The 5,230-nt window shown below is 49.2% G+C and overlaps 1 pseudogene; it reads left to right on the top strand.

Annotated features, from left to right (window-relative positions):
- The first annotated feature begins 1,048 nt into the window (after window positions 1-1,048).
- On the top strand, window positions 1,049-4,478 carry LOC123641507 (annotated as a pseudogene).
- The last annotated feature ends 752 nt before the right edge of the window (window positions 4,479-5,230 follow it).

The following is a 5,230-nucleotide window of genomic DNA, read 5'->3' as shown; positions in this document are numbered from 1 at the left end:
ATGGTCCCATGAATTCGTAGCTTTCATTAAAGAAAGCATAGCGAAACTTTTTCCTAGTACTAAAGTCCAAGAGGAAATTATTTGCAAGGATTTTTTACATTAAGCAACATAATGAATGTCTATGGCAGTTTTACAGAGAATATAAGTTGTTCTTCACCTGACCATTTATTAAAATGACATGGGATAAAAGCTTAGGGGCATAATGTTAAATGATCTGAGCAAGCATCTCTATTCAGTACTAGAGTAATCCAATCTAGGAAGAGACCAGTATGATTCTAAGGAGGGAAAGTTTAGAGAACTGCACAGTAATCTCTAAGTAAAGATAAATTTTAGCACCATTTAATAGCTCTTTAACAAAACTACGCTTAACTTGAACAAGCTGTGTACGTAAGATATTTGAAATGCACTCTGTGGAAGGAAAGGCAAGTACAATTTTGTGCTTCTGTTTGGATAGAAGATGTTGAAGTGAAACGCATTATTGTGCAAATTCCAAATAGATTCTCAAGTCTAGAAAAACAAAAACCTCAATTGTAGATTAAGTTCTATTTCGGAAAAAAGCTGGAATAGTTTGCTTTGGTTTCTGAAGTTTAAAAAAAAATCCCATTTAACAACAAAAAGAGAAACTGTTTTGAATTTAAAAGAAGCAGGGTGAGACAGAAGCTAAGAACCAAGGAATTACCACACCTTTCCTAAATTTACTTATTATCATTATCCTCATTCAACGTATTTAAGTCCTTCTTAAGGGTAAAGAGAGCTTTCAGAGGGCCAAAATTTACTAGTCACTGAATTGTGTACCAGGACACCCTTCACTATAAAACTTGCCGGAAAGAAGCGTCAGGTTCCCTTCAGAGTCGAGGGCAGGGTCCTGGGGTCCAGCCCAGGCCCCCCGAATCCCCAGGGGGCTGTAGGGCTCCTGACTGCAGGGCCCGACCTCTCACACCCGCAAGCCCGCAATCCACCACCTGCGTCCTCCCGGGCCGCTTGGAGTGCTGAGCAAACACTTATTATTTGCCAAAGTACAAGGTTCAATCTGCCAAACAGGGAAAACCAGACACCGAAGCACACACAGGAGCAGCCGTCCGAGGAGCACGGGGATGGCGGGTGGGCCGCGCGTGAGCCCCGGGGCTGAGGCGGGCTCTGCGGCCACAGACGCGGGGGAGCGCCTGGGGCGTGGGCGCTCACACGGCCCGCGCTGGCCACAGGGGTCACTGTGAGCCCGGCGGCCGGTGACACGCCTGGGACCCAGAGCCCTCTCGGCCCCTTCCTGCTGCGGCTTTGGGGAGGGACGGAAGGGGAAGCGGACCGCGAGGGAGGGTGGAGGGACCGTGTCCCCGGGAGAACCCGCCCCGCGTCCCAGGGTCTGGGGCGGCCACATGCCCGATTCCGCCTGCGGGTCTCTCCCTTGCTTCCCACGCTGACAGCCCCCAAGGCACCCGGGGAGCAGGACAGCCACCTGGTACAAAGCATCGGCCGGCCGTGGGCCTCCCCCGCATTCCGGCAGAAGGTCCCTGGCCGGCAGCTGCAGACAGCAGAGCAGCCTTGGGCCTGGGGACGCTGCCGCCGCCGCCGTGACACCGCGCGCGGCGCTCTCTGCCTTCTCGGGATTCGTTTTCTCCTCTGTAAAATGGAACTGGCACAACACCAGCACTAACCTTCCCACCCACCCTCAGAGGGTTTTGGGGATCCTGAGAAACAACAATACGGACATATTTTGAAAGTGGCAACCGTGGTTGTTAGTAACTCATTTGTGAAGCCCATTTATTTCTGTCAGGTTTTAGTCTGAAAATGTCGGTTCTCGGCCTGCCCATGGCGAAGAATGACCAGACCCGCCGGAGTTAGGGAAGCACAAAGGTAAGGTTTATTGAGAGGAAAATAGGATTATCCGGTAGGAGCAAGATATAGGCTTACAGAGCATGACACATACACCACAGATGACGACCAGACCCATTGCCACACCGAAGAGAAAGCAAAAGGAATGGTACACACACAAAAAAGGACTTGGTTATGGGCTGCTCTTATTTCTTAGTGCCCAATTGGGGCCTCCCTTGTGGGTCAGAGGTCACCATGGAGCCCCTTTCATTGGACAGTTGCACGTCACATGACCTGAGCGTTACCTACACTTGCACTTTATTCTAGGCCAATTTCTGGATTCTGTGGCACCTACCTGTGGGCGAGAGAATCCTCTGCCTTCTTTTGCAGCTGGCCACGAAGTTGACTGGCAGATTCGTAGGGCATTCCCTCCTCCCCAGGTGTGGCCGTCCTCGGGAGTTTAGGGCGGGCATGATTACGATGGGGGCAGAGCACGCACTTTTGTCCCTAGGAGACCCGGGATCCCTGGCTATCCACCTAACGCTTCCTGACTCCTTCCTAGATTAAAGTAGGATTGACCCTGCCACTAGGTTTTCTTGGCTACCCCTCCCTTATCTTGACTAATTTTAATTTTTTTATTTGTCTTTTTAAAAACCTCTTACAATACGTAGCATCTAATTTTACATTTATCTTTGCTCCTCACTCCTAGAAACGTCAGTTGACTTGTGGCTTCATGTTTGTGCTTTGCTGTCTGTCAGTCCCTCATCCGTGTGTGTACAGCCCAGAGGCCCAGAACCATGTACGGAATGTCTCTGGACAGGGCCTGCTTCAGAACCATCTCCATATTCTGTTCTTCAAACATTTAAAATCGAATTGATGGCGAAAAACACTTCGGGTGTTTTGACCCAATTCTAAATTTTCTAAATTTCAGGTATTTTAACCTTTGCATAATATTATTTTCCTTCTTTCTTCTATGCATAAAAATAAGTAGTCCCCCACGCCCGCGGCGGCGGAAGCGGCTGGAGTCCCGTGCGGTGCTTGGCACAGGGCCGGAGAGCGGGGCGGAGGGATCCGACGCGGGCGGCGCGGACCCTGAGGTGAGGCACGGTCGGAATTGCAGGGGCTGAGCAGAAATTCTGGAAAGTACTGCGTACCCGGGCTCCCAGCATGGCGGGCCTAAGGCGGCGGGCAAGCCAGGTGTGGCCGGAAGAACATGCTGAGCAGGAGCGCGGGCTGTACAGCCTGCACCGCATGTTTGACATCGTGGGCACCCCTCTGACACACAGAGATGTGCGCGTGCTTTTTTTCCTCTTTCTTGATGCCACTGATGAGCAGGAGCGTGGACGCGTCCGAAATGGACTTCTTCTTGGCGCTGGAGCGCCAGGGCTGCTGCGATGAGTGACTTTCGCCAGGTGCTGCAGCAGCTGAGCGTCATCGCTCGCCATGACCTGCTGCCCTACATCACACTCAAGGAGAGGCGGGCTGTGTGCCCTGATCTTGTAGACAAGTATCTGGAGGAGACATCGATTCGCTATGTGACCCCCAGAGCCCTCAGTGATCCGGAACCGAGGCCTCCCCAGACTCCCAAAGCAGCGCCTCCTCGCTCTCCGGTGGTGCGCTGCCCCGCTTCCGGCCCTCGGATGTGTGGCAGGCGGCCAGCCCGAGGGACGGCGACGCCTGGGAGCCATCGGAAACGCCGGAAGTCAGTGACCCCAGATCCCAAGGCAAAGCAAACATGTGACATCAGACTGCGGGCTCGGGCTGAATACTGCCTGCACGAGACTGCTCTGCAGGGCAGCGTCTTCTCTGATAAGGATGAGCCACCTGAGCGCCAGTTTGAGTGCTTTGACCAGGCCAACACCATCCTCAAGTCCCGGGACTTGGGCTCCATCTTCTGCGGCATCAAGTTCTGTCAGCTCACCGACCTCGACGCATTCTGGTGCGACTACATCAATGGCTCCTTAGTAGAGGCACTTAAAGGTGTCTTCATCACAGACTCCCTCAAGCAAGCTGTGGGCCACGAAGCCATCAAACTGCTGGGGAATGTGGATGAGGATGACTCTGAGCTGGGCCGACAGAAACTCCTGAGCAACTTGGTGCCACAAGCGTTGCCCTGACCTCTCCCCTTCTCACTTCTGTGGGGACTGTTCCCACAACCCACCTCTGGAGCTTGCTCTTCTGGGGTTTGTTCTCTACCCTTCCAACCAATCACGTCCCTACCTTTTTTTTTTTTTTAAAGAAAAGACAAAGGAAAGTGGAAGTGGTGTTCCCTACCCCTCCTTGCATCCATGTGACTTTGTTTCCCCTTTGTTTCCCTTTTCCACTTACCCCCTAATGTGTGTCTCTACAGCCACTTTACCACTGAGCCATAAGACAAATGTGTAGGGAGAAGCAAAGTCTATAAAACATAGTCTTTGTAAGGGATTGAAATGAATACTGCTTTTGGGTGCACTGAAGGGTTATCAATACGTCTAGCTTTATGTGGGCTCTTAAATTTTGTCTGAAAAACCAAAAGGCTATGAGTAAGGGAGTTATGTGGAAGGTGGGACTCTGAAGTGTATTTTGGAAATTAATCAACACCGTCTTCCAAATTATAGAATTTAGCCTTTTTTTTTTTGAGGCAGAGTCTTGCTCTGTTGCCAAGACTAGAGTGCCGTGGTATCAGCCTAGCTCATAGCAACCTCAAACTCCTGGGCTCAAACAATCCTTCTGCCTCAGCCTTCCGTAGTTGGGAATACAGGCATGCACCACCATGCCCAGCTAATTTTTTCTATATATTTTTAGTTGTCCAGCTAATTTATTTCTATTTTTAGTAGAGACAGGGTCTCACTCTTGGTCAGGCTGGTCTTGGTCTTGAACTCCTGACCTTGAGCGATCCTCCCGCCTCGGCCTCCCAGAGTGTTAGGATTACAGGCGTGAGCCACCATGCCCAGCCCAAATTATAGGATTAAAAAAAAATCAGTACATAGTTGAGATTACTCTGTATAATTTAACTCATAGATTAACTCTGTAATTTGTGTCCCTACATTTTTCTTTCCATATTATAACATAAGTGTTAATATTTTTCCACATTATTTAAAACTTTATATGTAAATATCATTCATAATGGCCATTTTTCCGTTTGTTAGGCTACCTCGTATTTTATTAAATCATTCCCCTACTGTTAGACATGAGTCATTTCCAATTCTCTACTATAATACATAATACTGCAATGAACATCTTTCCTCCTAAAGTTTTTTTTTTTGTTTTCAGTTTACCCCCTTAGAATAGATTTCTAGAAAAGGAATTATGGGTCAAATGTTACGAGTATTTTTCAAACGACTTTTTGATGTTATAATGATAGAGGAGTAGCACTAAAATAGTTTGGAGCACTAGAGATGTCACCAAATAGCCATGATTGATACCTGGAAAGGAAGACAGA

The sequence above is a fragment of the Lemur catta genome, chromosome 1 (assembly GCF_020740605.2).
Source record: "Lemur catta isolate mLemCat1 chromosome 1, mLemCat1.pri, whole genome shotgun sequence".
Taxonomy (NCBI): Eukaryota; Metazoa; Chordata; class Mammalia; order Primates; family Lemuridae; genus Lemur; species Lemur catta.
The sequence above is the reverse complement of the archived record's forward strand: the minus strand, read 5'-3'. Positions and strand labels throughout refer to the sequence as shown.